Genomic DNA, 16,805 nt, shown 5'->3' with positions numbered 1-16,805 from the left:
GAGAATTTACATTTCTCAATTTCAAAACTAACTATAAAGGTACAATGTGTTACTGGCATAAAGGCAGGCATATAGATCAAGTGAACAAGACTGAAGGTTCAGAAATCAATCCTTATTTTTATCGTCAATTGATTTTCAACGAAGGTGCCAAAGCTATGAAATGGGGGAAAGAATAATCTTCCCATGAAATAGTGCTAGGTAAATTGTATACTCACATGCCAAAATATTGCCTCATGCCTCACTCAAATACTAACACAAATTGCTCCTAAATCTAAGTATAAAAGCTCAATATGTAAAATTTTAAGGATAAAAAAGAAAAAAATTTGCACTGACCTTAGATTATTCAGAGAGATCTTAGATATAGTACCAAAAGCAAGTTACTTAGAAGAAAACAACTGTTAAACTGGACTTCAACAAATAATAATTTGCACTTCAAAACATACCATTAAGAAAAGGGGAAAAGAAAGACTGTGGGAAAATATCTGCAAATCATATAGCTGATAAAAATAATTTTTCAAGAATATACAAAGAATATTTAAAGTTTAATAAGTTGAAAATGTAATTAAAATTCATATAAGATTTGGACATAAACACTTCATTAAATAATATATATAGATAGCCAATAAGCACAGGAAAAGATACTTATATCATTAATCATTAGAAAAATATAAATTAAAACCTTAATTAAAGATAACACTTCATATGTTTCACAAAATTGACAAGGATGTGAAGAAACTGAAACCCTCATACACTGCTATTAGGAATGTAAAACTGAGCAGTCATTTTGGAAAACAGTTGTGCAGTTACTTAAGTTAAACATTATTTTACCATATGACTGAACAATTCCCCTTCCTTCCTAGGTATCTACCCAAGAAAAATGTTTTGAACTGAATATTCCTGTCCCTCCAAAATTTGAATATTGAGCCCCTGAACCTCTCTTCATGCGGCTGCATTTTGAGACAGGACCTCTATTGAAGCAATTAAGGTTAAATAAGGTCAGAGTGGAGCCCTGATCTAAAAGGATGTGTCCTTTAAGAAGAGATGCCAGAAGCGGGGGAAATCGGAGGGGGAGACAAACCATGAGAGACTATGGACTCTGAGAAGCAAACTGAGGGTTCTAGATGGGAAGGGGGTGAGAGGATGGGTTAGCCTGGTGATGGGTATTAAAGAGGGCACGTTCTGCATGGAGCACTGGGTGTTATGCACAAACAATGAATCATGGAACAATACATCAAAAACTAATGATGTAATGTATGGTGATTAACATAACATAATAAAATTAAAAAAAAAAAAAGAGAGATGCCAGAGGTCTTGCACTTTCTTTTCCATGCACACACAAAGAAGAGATCATGTGAGCATACAGTGAGAAGGCAGTTGTCTGCAACCCAAGGGGAAAGTTTTCAACAGACACCAACCATGCTGGAACCTTCAACTTGGTGCCCAGAACTGTGAGAAAATTAATACCTGTTTTTTAAACCACCCAGTCTTGGTAAATTGTTATGGCAGCCCAATTAGACCAAGACACAAAATGAAATATATATATATTGTGTGTGGGGGGGAGATATATATATATATAATAACTTTTACATAAATACCCATATCAGCATTTTTATAACAGTAAAAAAGAGGAAACAATCCAAAGTCCATGAGATTTTGAATGGAAAAACAAAACGTGACATATCTCTATGATGGAATACCATTCATCATTAGAAGAAACATATTCTTAGTACATAGTACAACCTGGATAAACAAAATAAACTCACTCTAAGGGAAAGACGTCAGACACAAAAGACTACATATTGTCTAATGTCATTTATATGAAATGCCCAGAAAAGCTAAATCTATAGAAACAGATTTGTGATTGCCTGGGAGTGCTGCGAGAATAGGGTTTGATCGATTGCAATGGGCATGAGGAACTTTATTGGTGATGGAAATATTCAAAAACTAGATTTTGATGATGGCTGCATAATTCTGTAAATTTACTACTAATAATTGAGTTGTACATTTAAAATAGATAGACTTTAGGGTATGTAAATTATACCTCAAGACAACTCTTGCTGGAGGAAGAGAAGGAGCAACAGTAGCAGTAGCAAAAAGGGAAACAACCAGCCCTGTGGTGGGAAAGAATAGAAGTGGAGTATTTGGGTCGACAACACCGGATATCCTCACTAGCGTAACAGGTGCAGTAGGATATCTGTTTCATTTAGTGAGAGGTTCAGAGAAGCATGTATAATTGTTACACTAAGGTTTATCCTACTGGAACAATGACAACCCAAATAGAGTAGGCTTTAAATATGACAGAGGTGAGCTTCTCTCATACAAAGCAGTCCCCCCCAGGGCAGCTCTACTCTACAGGAGATCCAGGTTCCTTCCATCCTGTTGCTCTGAAACCCTCTAGCGTGTTGTCTCTATCTGCATGGTCAAAGCTGGGTCACAGCCACATTGTGACCAGGTCACTGAAAGCAGTGGGGAGTGTTAGTCCAGGGCCAGTAGCTTACCTTTAAATTGGAAATGACTTGCAAATTGCCCATACTTCCACTCACATTCCACTGGCCTTCTATTTAACTGTAAGGAAAACTGGGAAATGTAGTCCTATCTGGAGGGGCCACGGACCCAGCTAAAACTGCTATTGGGGAAGAGAAGAATCTATTTTAAACAATTTAATACAGTGGGTGAGAAGAGTTTATTCATATTATGATAACAGATAATAACAATAATCCACAATAAATTGTTGATAGTGAAGATAAAAAGCTTAAGTAACTAGCAGGTGCACTGACTCTCTTCTCAAGCTTGATGACAGGGTTTATACACACAAGGAAAATATCAGACAGGCTTCAAGTGTAGTGTTTGGAAACTGGTGCCTAAAGATGAATGCTAGGGCTGAAATTTAAATAAAGGACTTCAATTTACGAAAAAAATTCCAAAAACAAGGCAGGGCCTGAAGACATAATTGACTGCAAGTACTGACCAGATAACTTACAGATACTCACAAAGATAAGATACTTACACGGTTAATGGAAATCAGGTATTCATGTGGTCCTGAGATGACAGAAGAATTCCAGTTACTAATGCTACTACACACTTGGCTTTCCCCAGATAGTGATATCACTCGTTCCCTTTCATCTTTCTAGTGTCTTCTCATGTCATCTCAGAAAGCTTTTTTCCTGACCATTCTATGTAAAGTGACACCTCACCTTCAGCATCTCTATACCACTTATGCTGCTTCATTTTTTTATTTTTCATACCAACTCTTCAACCTGAAATTGTATATATTACTTGTTGTCCCCTCAACTAGAATATGCATTCCAAGACAGCAGGATAGTTGTGTATTTACTACTATACCATGAGTTCTTGGAATAATTTCTGGCTCATACTAGATACTCAATAAATTCTTGCTGAATTATTGAGTGAATAAACAGATTAGCAACATGGCAAGTTTGCAGTAAGTCTGAGATGATGCTAAATTACCTCAAATGGACTACTGTATTTGGTACCAAACACTGGGGTCACACTGAACATGCAGGGGAAAAACAAGTATTCCCAGCAGTGAGTGAAGAAGGAAAAGCAAGGTAGAGAACTAACATCAGTACTCCTCAAAATCCCATAACAGCTTCACGTTTACTGAAAATTTAGGATTTTATAATTTATTGTACTTTATATCATGATGTTTATATCCATGTTAATGTTATTTACGTCTGTTACTTGCTAAACATAAGATTCTTGAAGCTAGAAACTACACTGATGCATCTTGGTATCTCTTTCAATACTTATTTTAGTATTTTGCAAATTATAAGCTCCCAATATCTACTTAGATGAAAGAATAAATGAATTAATAATTAACAAACAATGGATGCTGATTTGCACAGACTGCAGAGCACTTTTTTATTCAGATAAACAAGCTTCATTGGCTACTTGTGAATAATCAAACCAATAAAAATGCTTTTAACTTAAAATATTAACTATCTCATTTAAAGCAAATAAAAAGATCATAATCACAGACTGTGCATATAAAAGAACTTCAACACATATTATTATTCTTTACCTACTTCTGTCCAACTCACTTAGGAAACAATCAATGTTTTCATGTAAGAGCACAGTGCCATGAAACAAAGTTATTGCACACAATGTTAAACGTATAGTAAAAATCCTTTGAGGGAACTAGTTAATGCACATGCATAACACTTTTTTTATATTATAATACTTGGGTGCTTATCTCTTTCTTTAAAGTGAAAAGCAATTACTCTTCTGTATGTGGAATAATTATTTTTAAAATACCACTTGCTCGGGGCGCCTGGGTGGCTCAGTCGTTAAGCATCTGCCTTCGGCTCAGGTCATGATCCCAGGGTCCTGGGATCAAGCCCCACATCGGGCTCCCTGCTCAGCGGGAAGCCTGCTTCTCCCTCTCCCACTCCCCCTGCTTGTGTTCCCTCTCTTGCTGTGTCTCTCTCTGTCAAATAAATAAATAAAATCTTTAAAAAAAATAAAAATTAAAAAAAATAAAAAAAATAAAATACCACTTGCTCTTAAAACAGTGAGGTTTTATGCCTCTGAAAAAGCATCTTTGGGCTCATTTTCAGTACTTATGCTGCATTTTAAAAGAAATTCTAGGATGTCGCTATATGAAGCCTAATGTCTTTATTAATGTCCTTATTAGAGTTTAATTTTACTTGCTGAGTAATGATTTTCTCCATGCTGAGTCCACTATTCTACCACTGGTTTTAGAAAGAGGTGACCTTGAAGCTGGGAACAGGATAACGACCTTGACAGAAAAGTTAACATTTCTGTTCTTTTAGCCTGATGTTTCCATTTCCAGTGCACCCCCACCCCCAGATCACATTTTTCACAGTCACAAAGATGTATTTTTGAACATGCCTGTTTCTTTGATTAGATATTTTTCTCTTTTCAGAGCAGAAAACATGGCTTACTATTTTTCTCTTTTATTTCTTCTCTACCTTCTTCCATTCACCATCCCTGGTTTTAAATCATCTCATTTTCTATTGAACTTGCTATTTTGTATGGAACTACTACCTAGTAATTATGTTATCTATGCACATATTTTTAATCTTCCTTAGTAGTTTAAAGCTCCTTGAAAATGCAGAATGCTCCTAAGTTACCTCTACATTCTTCACTAATTTGACTTCAGTATCATGTACTGGAATGCTGAATAATGTTAGATGGATGAAGGGATCAAAGATCTTATAATGCTGGCCATGGTTCTGTGGACCTTTCCTACCTTTCTTTCTGTTCTGAGGCTTGTATTTGACCACTTACTATTTATTAGTATCCATTAAACCATGGGTCTGGAAAATAAAAAGGGATAACATGCAAAACAGTTCTTTTGGAACTTGTTAGTTTCCCCTTATTACTCTTTATAAGTTACTAGGTAACAAAAATCCTTGGCTGTGCAATTTGTCCAACAATAAAGTATGTTTTGCTTTGTTTTTCCCCCCAGCAACTTAATAAGGAGTCTAGATTTCACCATAAAGCAAAGAATAGAATAAAAGAAAGGAAAATTTCTCTATAGAAAATGGAATAAGATATTCAAGAATTTGTAAACAAGAGATTCATCAACTCCCTTAATCATACTAGAGGATTTTCAAACAGAGACATTTTAATATATATAACTGGAACATTAATTTCATAAAGTTGGCTCCATCTGCCATATCGTTTTAAGTTAAAATAATCATGTTTCCTTAAAGAGCGGTCACTCCACTATGCTGTGGGGTGGCTATTTAGATATCAGTCCTGTTTCTGGTCAAACCTAGTGCCTTTCTGAAGGGACATTGCTACTGAACATCCCTAACATCAAGTCAGTCTTTGTTGCACTGTTAAAATACCTATGGACATAAAGATTTCAGCTCATAAAGGACAGAAGTTAAAGGTCTGTGTAAAGAGTTCTAAGTTTTGTGATATGATGTATAGCATTAAGTCTGAGTAATACATTCCAACAGATTGGACTGGACAAATCACCAAATCATTAAGAATGAGCTAAGATTAGCTTTTCTACACAGGCAGTACAGTGTAGTGGTTAATAATGATAGCAGTTAAAATCCCAGTCAGAAAAAAGGGCACACTTGAAATAGGATAATTTGAGAAGGGTTCATTTTTTCTTCTTTTTTTTAAAGATTTTATTTATTTATTTGACAGAGAAAGACACAGCAAGAGAGGGAACACAAACGGGGAGTGGGAGAGGGAGAAGCAGACTCCCTGCCGAGCAGGGAGCCCGATGCGGGACTCGATCCCGGGACTCCAGGATCATGACCTGAGCCGAAGGCAGTCGCTTAACCAACTGAGCCACCCAGGCGCCTGGGTTTATTTTTTCAAAGAGTGAATGACACAGCTGTGGGTGGAGTGTAGCAGGAAAATGAGGGCTAGTACAACAAGAGTTCAGAGCTAGTAGCAGTGAAGTGGTAACCAGCCCTGGTCCAAAAGGTAGAAAGGAGAGGAATTTGGGGGTTTCTGAATGAGAGTGATGTAGAGCAGACTGCCTTTAGAAAAGCATGACTTTTGTTTAAGGTACACACAGCCAACCCAAGGTGATCTCAAACAGGAAACAGAAAACAAATACTTTGACCTCATTCTCCCTCCCACTGATAACATACCTAAAACTCCCAAATAGAAGACTTTAACAGAAACCAGGGTGTTCTAGGCACTATTCTAAAGGTTTCAGGTATGACAAGTTACCCAACATAGCTGCATCTCAGTTTCCTCATAGGTAAATGCTAGTAAGAATAGTAACTACTTTATAGTTTACAAGGCAGTATAAAGATTAGGAAAAAAAAAAGAGGCAGCACTTTTAACAGTTTATGGGATACAGTAAGGAAATGTTACTGGTCATTAGTGGACTTTTCAAAGGAGGCTCTTTTGCCAGAATGTACAGCAAATATAAAAGCCACAAAATGATTCTTTCCAAGTTTTAGATATTAATATATCTCCCTACATTACTCTCTATTACAAGATGAGGAAAACTGAGTAAAATTCTTTCTTTCTTTAATTTGTTTCATTTAATTTCATTTTCCTTAGAATAACATTTACATGAAAGGCCCAAATGTTGTCAGTTAAATTAGAATTACAGAAATGTGAATTTCAAATCCAAGAAAGATCCAGGAATGACATCTTTATACCCAGATGTCAGTGAATCTTCAGGATACAATAGTCTTTCCTTGGGAACATACTTCATTTCTAAAGGGAAAAACTAAAGCAGATTTGGGTAAAAAAAACTCATGAGTAGTAGCGTTACCCAGCAAATAATGACTCTGATGATGAAAATAAACATTTGTAGTTAAGAACAGATTAAAAACTAGAGAATTCAAAAATAATCTCATGCCTCAAACACAGAAAGTCCATGCCTCCAAATGGTTTTCCCGTATGCAATAGCCAGGAATGCTATTTCCTCTTTGCATTGCTGGCTACTCTGCAACCTCAAATCTTGACTTAAATGTTACTTTTTTGTATCTTCCATAATCTATCAAAAATAAACTCTTGGTTTTAAATTACACACACACACACACACACAGAAACACATACCCTATCTGTTATTTTCTATCATATTATTATCTACTTTACTTTATATCACTCTTTTCCACTAAAAATAATTTATTTGCTTGCTTAGCTCTTTTTGTATATCTTTCTTATTAGATTATAAATTCCTTGGGTGGCTTAGTTAAATTTGTCTTATTTATTTGTATAAACTCCTAACCCAGTGCACAATCAATATGTTAAACCATCTTATGCATAAATGAACAATTATGAATTTAATTTTGAAAGAATAATGAATTGTACTTGGTAATTCATAGTTTTTGACAGTTGGTCAGCCCTTCCCATATTTAAACTTTAACCAATTTCCAAAGAAAAAAAGTATAAACTGGTGATCCATTCTGTGCTCTCATGGAGCCCTGTCATGAAATTTTGGATAATGAATGATGGTGGCCTGACATCAAACCTTCCCTGTTCCATTTTAACAAACATAGTATATAAAAATTTAAAATAAAAAAAAATGCCCCTTGAAAGGCATGAATCAATATTGAAAGAATGACCCAAAGAACAAAGTGTCTGGTAAATTTACTATATGTAGTGTATATGTCATATATAGATGGGATATATAGATATGGCATATAGCGCATATGTTTAATATACTCATATGTATATGTATGTATGTGTGTGTGTGTGTGTATATATATATATATATATGTAGGTTAATAGGTTATAGTAGGTTAATATAGAGAGAAATCTCCTTTAAATGGGGCAAAACACTTAAAAATTCAAAACAGAATAAAAAGATGAAATCACTAATTCCAAATAATAAAGGTTACTGACAAATCAATGTAACAGAATGAAAACAGGATTTGGAAGAAGGTAGAATGAAGCTGATAAGCCAGTTTCTTATTCTTTCACCAGTAAGAACATGTCTTTATTTTTTTAATCCCCTAGTTACTTTCTATCACCTAAGTTCTCTACATCTTGTCAATTTTAATAATATGAATAAGTACTCAGGACTGTCTCAAAGTATTATCTTTTATAAGTGTTAATTTAAAAGCAAAATAAAAAAAATATTATTGAATATTTAAAGTCATTCTATTCAAAAACAGTCTCTGTAATAGTATTGTTTCTAACTTTGATTTACATAACTTTTTTCCTCAAAAAATAATATATTTTAAGAAAACATTTTCCACTTTGGAACATATTTCTCATTTATAGTAGACAGGTTAAGTCTTTTTTATGTTTTCTGTTTTAAGTTTTTTCTATGTTTGAAATATATTTTATGGAATGAGCTTAGCCAATCTTACCATCATATTGTATTATTCTATCAAAGACCAAAAAGCAAATATGTCTTGAAATGATGCATGAATTCCTGAGAAAAAACATGATATCATGTATTATTGAAGAATAATGGTACTGAGAATTCAAAGAAACCAATGACCAAGTTTTTAGAGTTAATATTTGCCCATGTATAGTTGAAATGAAAATGTGGAGAACATAGAAAGATAACCTTTTAAACAATCATTTCAGAAATAAACTCAAAATACCAGAGATGATGCATCTCTCAAAGCATAAAGCTTTCCTTGAATTCATGTCTATATCTGACCTTCACATATATTGCTCTTCTACAACATTATGCCTCTCTACAACTGAATCCCATTTAGTTATGACTCAGTGCCTTATTTAGTTCACTGATTGTATTAAGCCCACACAAATCATCAGAAAGCTTTAATTTGGTCTCCACAGGCTTTCTCTACTTCCCAGAAATGGCAACAAGGTATTTTAAATCCTTCCAACCCTAAGTACAAGTGTTGCAACATCACTACTACTTGCAAATAAATTACACAACAAATATAATTCTCATCTTCCTCTGCTGACTAGCAGAACTAGCCCAGGAAGAGAGAAAAAAAGCAGAAGCATTTAATTTCTATATTTTTACAACCCCAGCATTCAGGATCTTGATAAGAAAAGGCTCGGTTGGGGGTGGGGGGGAAATGCTGACCAGGCAGATAATAAGGCTCTTCTGCTTATGGTATCCATGGGAACCACCAATATATATGGTAGAGAATGTTTGGGAAGGTAAGGTCAGAGAGCAATAGAAATTTACATGCAATGGTACTAAATAATCATTTCCTCCACTATTATTAACATATATATTTAGATTAGTAGAGAAACCTACATACCATAATTACAACCCCATAAAATCAACATATAATAATCACATAATCACAGTAATCCCATGGAGTATGTATTTAGCCCAATTCCATATATGAAGAAACTGAAGCTCAGAGACATTAGGTATGCTTAAGATCCCAAAGGTAACAAGAGATGAAGCACCATTCGTATAATTGTACTTGGTACAATTGGGTACCAATTCCATGACCCATGCACTTAATTTCCATGTTTTTTTTTCCCCAAGCAGAATAAATGGCATCAAATTTAAGATATATACACAGTGAAATGTAGATACGCTGAGTGCATACAGTACAATATTGAGAATCAAGGATTAAAAGGGTGTTGAATGAGGAGTTTAAAAAGAGCACTATAGTGGCAAGGCAAAAGGAAAAGGAACCATACAGGTCAGGACCTAACACATGGTAATAAAGGTCAATGTAACCATGGAAGACTACAGGGCAGCCAGTAGAGAGCACAGCCTTATGCTGAGTAACAGCTCAAGGCTAAATGCTTACAGGCACCCAAAAAGTACTTGCGGATTCATTCTCTTCCCAGAATATGCAATTTCCTAGTGTACATTGGCTTTGTATGTGTTCCCTTTAAAAGGAGTGTTTCAATGATAATTCTTTTGAAAATTACAAGGTAATTCAACAAAATACTGCATGAGTACTAAAAGACCACACATAGTACGGTTCCCATAACCTCACACAACACTTGCCGAGGTCATGGAAAAATAGGTGTTAAATATTAAAATAATCAAAAATCAGGTCTTTTTTTTGTTCTAAATTTAAGCAATAGACTGTATCATTTGAAAGACTGATATCAGTAATACTGGTAATAGTTTTAAAATTCTGAATACAGTAAAGTCATCTTTAATGTGAACTTAAACTATTTTTAAGACTACACAATGGACTCTCATAACAACTATAGGATGTAGGTAAGTGTGGTTTTTAATCTAATAAACGATATATTCAGAGTTACTTTAAGAAAGATAGGTAAATCTTTTATCAAGTCAGTATCATAAAAGACCGATTAAAAACTGAATTATGCTGCCATAAGTATGCTGAAAAGGCTGAAAGAGAAGAAAGTGGTCTGCTATTACTGTATGAAAAATATTTGGTAGGAAGAAAGAACACTTAGTCAACAACAAAAGAATAAATCTTTACTTCTGCTAAACACAGCTTTTATAGAAAGCTGTTAAAGATTCTTCCAAATAAAACAAGACCCAGAGCATCACATATTGCTAAAATATATATTTTATGAGGTAACTTACACAAGAGTACACAATTGTATATATGGAGATAAAAGACTTCAAAGCAAAAAGGCTATAAAAACATGATAGAGGTCTATAAACACCTGAATTTCAATCTATCCACAGTATTAGAGACCTGTTACTTTAAGAGCATATTATTGAATGAGATAAGGGAAAGGCTTACCAATAGAAGAGCACAACAGTAAATTACAGAAAACAAAATTTAAGCCATACACTTTGTATCTTCATTAACATTAAGTTAAAAAACAATGAATTTCCTTAAGAAAGATATTCCCTCTCTTTTCTGAAAAGTAAATATGTTTTAAAAGGTAAAATGTCTTGTTCCTTTTTACAATTAACATAATTAAAAACCTAAGTTACAGGTAGAAGGCATAATGACTGTTCATGCTCTAAAAACTCCCAGCCTTTCCCAAGTACATTTTTAAAGCTTCCTGCAGTCGTAACGCTGTGTTCTCTATTTCCTTTGTCATCTCCTATCATGGCTGGCCCAATCTTGGAACAGTACTAGGCATTTAAAAAGTACTTGGATAGACTGATTTGACTGAGTACTCTTGAAATTCAATTCCAAACATATCCAATTTTAATTCTTCTTGACGGGCAATTTTTCAATGAAAAGGGTCACTGTGAGATGCTTAAAAGAATCCATGTCCCTAACAGATACAGAATTCTTTATACTTTAATACTACATTGATGGTGGGTACTAAAAATGACACTATAGGAAGATTCTGATTCCAGATCTTTTTGGCCAGTCCTTAGAATATGGCAGGTAGAAAGGAAAAGTGATCCTGGGCTTGGCAGTGGATTGCTAAATATGCCGGACTCGTGGAGGGAAGCAGATGGTCCAGATAGCCACTGAATGGACATCCAATATCCCTCCTGCTGTGTGGATGTTTGGAGATGGCCAGCCAGTGGCAGCATCTCTTCCTTCCACCCCTTTGCACAAATGGCTGGGCACCAGTTACCCTGAGCCTAGAGACTGGGATTCAACACACAACACTTGCTTTGATGTGGGAAGGAAAAGTGGAATGAAAAAATGATTAAATAAATGCCTGAATGAGCAGAATTATACCTGAATGATATTCAGGTTTTATTTCTTGGCCCCCAGGACCCACCAATCCTCAAATTCAGTTTCTTGTCAGGCAATTCAGAAAATACGCTGGAACTGATGCTCTCAAACTTGGTCCAAGAAAACACAGGCTGATGAGGCACATATCCTGCAGTCCTATCCTAGGAAAGTTGCAGAATCCAATCTAAACATTTCTGAATTAGCAGATTTTTTTATCACAGTAAAGATGTCCTATTAAAGCTGAGAGGAATATAAATTATGAGACTAAGCCCTAGAATAAAGCATCAAATAGAGCAGCCACATAAATCATTCTTTTACATTAACATACTCTTTGAACAAGACTAATCAGATTTAGCCTATGGCACCCAAAATATTCACAGAGAATGGTGCTGGGTTTTGGAGAAGTGCCTTTTCCTAGTTATATTTTCTTACACACTTTTTTGGCCCCACCGCTCTCCTGGTATCCCTTTTACACACATGATATAGATTCATGTGTCTTTTATACATAACTATAAAGAAATAAGACTAATTCCATAAACTATAAATAAAAGCAGCCACATTGTTTTACACTTAATTTTATTTTGGAAGATATATGAGGCAAATCTAATGGAAACCATCACTGTATTAAAGTAATATGTTTATTTTTTACAAAAGACTTTTTGGGAGCGATCAATATTCATGTTGGATATACAAAGGAGTAATGTGAAGGTGAACCAGGCTGAAACTCAGATGATGAACAATCTTAACCATGACTGCTTTTTAAATTAAAAACAGCTTTTATAACTATACTACTTATAATGGTTTGTGATAAAGCATAAGTAAGAATAATTATGATAGGTGCCCCTTCTTCTTTCAAATAGAATCATTTGTGACTCTATAGCATAATTCTGCCCTTACACTTTTCTCACTATGCATTTCATTTTTAGGTGTTTTTCTAATAAGAGCAAATATGTCGAAAGGTTTTAACTGAATCTTGCCATTCAGTATCAACACATGGTGCTCTATAGCCTTCCTGATATATCCAATGGATGCAAGAGATATACATGAATGCTTATTTCTTTTTTTTTTTAATGTTTTATTTATTTATTCATGAGAGTCAGAGAGAGAGAGGCAGAGGCAGAGGGAGAAGCAGGCTCCCCACCTAGCAGGGAGCCCGATGCGGGACTCGATCCAGGACCCTGGGATCATGACCTGAGCCGAAGGCAGACGCTTAACCATCTGAGCCACCCAGGCGCCCATGAATGCTTATTTCTGCATGCAACTTCTTATGTGAACATTTCTACAAATGCACTCCCCTTACTTTCCGCTGACCTTGTTTTCTTGTAAATCCCCACCTTTCATGGACCAAAGTGGTGTTAGTCTCAACTAGAAGCCAACAATATAAACACTTGCTATTGCTTTCAGTAGAGAAAACCAATGTCTTTCACACCACACATTTGTGCATCTATGTTTTATCCTGTTGATAGATGACACAGAGACAACAATCTCTAAGAGAGGATTAAGGAAAGTAATCTAGCAAGAGCTGTAATGATCCAGTCAACTGAATCTGCAAAAGACTCTTTCTGGACTGTGGTGGTAGTAATGAGTTCTTTAGGTTGCAGTGAATTGGTGGATGAGATAGCAGAATGAAGGACAGGTATCATATACCCTTTTAATTTATTTTGAAGTAGGCCAAATTCTAGAAAACTAGGAAGCAATTTCAGCAAGTTCAGCCATCTCTAAAGAGAAAGTAAATAATTATCATTTCTACAATCCTAAATTTCTAAATCTGGAAATGTGTTCTACAGAGTCATGAAACATTTCATCTATACAGATGAAACCGATCTTAAAAATACATCATGTTTGATTTTTTTATTATTTATAGATGAGAAAACCAACGATGAAAGAACAAGAGTGATTTATGTAATCAACTGGTGTTGATCAACTAGATTGGAAGATTTTTACTATTCCATGCTATCTAAAACCCATGAACATTAATAGTACCTATCAAAACATATAAATCTGCTACAATTTTCTATTCTCCAGAGTACTTACTGAAGTCCTAGAATGCATTGTGTGTTCTTTCTCATGTACATACGGTTAACAGAGGTAGCAAGGAAAATAGGCCAGTGGTCTGAAGGTCTTGGTTTAGTTCTTTCTCTCGCTACACACTTGCACTATGCCAGAGAATTACTTAACCACTCTGTTCTCAATTACTTCATCTACTTAGGAAAAACATTCAACTAGGTTTATATAATTTTCCACCTCTATTAATTTTCAAATTTCAATTTTCAAAATTAACCCATGTGATTTTTTTTTCTTTTGTATATCTTCGAGAGTAAGCTTTATCCCATCTACCAAAATAAGTCTACCTACTGCCCACCCAAAAAGTGACAAAAATAATCCTGAGTTAAGGTATGAAAAATTATTTGCCCCTAGTTAACACTCCACAACTCAAAGGACAAAAGATGAATAACAGCTTATCAACAAATGTATTCAAAAGAAAGGAAAAATAATTACTAAAATAGGTTGTTTAATTCCAGATTATTTTTCTAAAAACAGGAATTTATTTTCTACTGTTCATTTACCTAAAAGTACTGAGATTAATGTTACAGGGTAATGATAAAGATAATAGATATAATCATTGGTCTCAAGAAAGGAATATTGATCCTGTGTTATAACCAAAATATCTTCTTCTAGAATCTCACTGTAAAAATAATTATTAAATATTTATTATTAAAAATAATTACTATGCAAAAACTTACTGTAACCAAAGCTACAAAGGAGCATTTTAATAGCACCAATATTCTAATACTATTTAAGGGTTAATAGGCTGTTTATCTTTAAATCCTTCTCCCACTAAATGCTGATAGTTGAAAGATAAAGTAAACAAAAAAATTATATTTGTAAAAATAAAAATCATCTCTTAAATGTGGATGGTTGGAAGAAATTCTAACAATAAAACAAATTGAGGATTTCAGATTATTAGATATCTTCTTTATTATTACCAAATACTTATATCCTTGAGGATGCTGTTTGTTCAAGGATCAGACTTTCTTATTCAAACAAATAAAAAACTCAAAACAATGAATTTTTTAGAAGTTCATCAGGAGTGCTAATGTGTAAATGATCAGTAATAACCGTATCATTGAATCTTTTGTCCTTCTTTAGAATGTAAAAAACAAATAAGCTGATTTAAGACCCTCTAGGTTATAGATTTTAATAGTATTGCAGCAAAGATAGGATCATAGAAAAATTGGCCATCCTTGATGGCACAACTGAGGTTTTCTCCTAAATTACTTTCTCAGAACATTTAAGAAAATACCCAAATTATTTCTTGTTCTTTTTCAGTTGAATATTTTCCCCTTTTTTCAAACCAATCAATTACAGACCAAGCTCTAGAAAGAATTATTTTTATTTCTAAAGTTAGCCAAGATCTTTCTTCATTTTGAATGTGGAAACAAATTAGCTCCAGAGCTTCCTAGAACTTATTTCAGGTTCATTACCCAGAGGAGACCATCAAAATAACTGGTCCAGAACATCCTGTTAGTATCAGAAACCATCAGGCAAACTGTCAAGCTCTTTCTTCTTTCTTGACAAATATCTAGTGGTCTCTGTCTCTGAAACTTAAAATTTATTTCCTCTCTCAACTTGCTTTCAGTGCCACAAATTCTTTCAAGTCACAGTAGTTCTTTCTGAGAGATATTTTTGCTTCCAGAATTGAGCTGGCAGCAGAATGACTACACAAAGCAATATGTGAACAGATTAATTGTGGTATTTTAAAAATTGTCTTTGCTTTTCAAATTGTAGTCTAAGGAAGGTGTGAGGGACATATTTTTCAGACTTTGTTATTCCCCTCTACTCATTGTGTTGTCTTCATTTCTTTATCTCCACACTTCTCAAAGTGCATTTTTAAAAGGAATGGGTATTTTAGCATGTCTTCAAAGTTAATTTATAATTATTAATCTGTAATCAGAGGAAAAACACAAAAATAAATCTGTCCTCATTTTTTTCCTGCTCTCATTCCAGTCATTAAAACTAAGAGTTGAATGAGTAATATTCTTTTACATTATTGGGCTTTCCTCAAGTTGTACTTTATTATTTTGCATATTGCTTGATGAATTATAATATTAATTTAGACAGTTTTTAAATGTTTCAATATAACATTTACCAACATCTACATTTTTGCAAATCCCAAATTCCCATAACAATTCTGATTTTAAAATATAAATAAGTAGATGTTTTTATTAAACTTTTTAAATTGATATGTACTTACTAGCATTAAAATTCCCTATTAATCTAAGCACCATATTCTTTGCTAAAGCATCTTTTACTAAAACACTTCTATTCATTTCATTAAAATAATATTTCTTCACTCTATCGAATTATTAAGATAGAAAATCCATTAGATCACTAATCATTCTACCTGTTCTCTTACTGACACAAGTAAACATAAATAAGTTTCAACGGTAGCCAATGTTACTGGTCAAAAACATATTCCAATAAAGGTTACCTGTACATCACGCAGATACATTAGATGAAAAGCATTTTCATCTTTATATTTTCAAAAACATTTATATTTACTTTCCTTACCCTTTCAATATTTGTCTTTAAAAGTTTCCTGCCAAACTTTAGTACTTCTAATATCTTGTCCATCTTTTATTCTGCCAAATCCTCTTTAGGTTTTTTGATGAAACAAGTGCTTCATTTGACTAAATTTTGTATTGGTATCTTTAGTCTAAATATATTATCACAATAAAACATAAACTAGATTAGCAGAAAATAGTTTCATGAACAATGAGTGCTTTGCCAATCAAAAAGCTATTTCATTAG

At 34.0% G+C, this 16,805-nt stretch overlaps 1 protein-coding gene across 1 annotated transcript in view; it reads right to left on the bottom strand.

Moving 5' to 3' along the window:
• GRID2 (glutamate ionotropic receptor delta type subunit 2) overlaps positions 1–16,805 on the bottom strand; it is a 1,408,631-nt gene that overhangs the window by 1,106,593 nt on the left and 285,233 nt on the right. The gene's annotated exons all lie outside the window — the stretch shown is intronic.

The sequence above is a fragment of the Mirounga angustirostris genome, unplaced genomic scaffold, assembly GCF_029215605.1.
Source record: "Mirounga angustirostris isolate CCGP_5_RB_7025 unplaced genomic scaffold, mMirAng1.0.hap1 SCAF_2, whole genome shotgun sequence".
Classification (NCBI taxonomy): domain Eukaryota; kingdom Metazoa; phylum Chordata; class Mammalia; order Carnivora; family Phocidae; genus Mirounga; species Mirounga angustirostris.
This window is presented reverse-complemented; position numbering and strand designations above follow the sequence as displayed.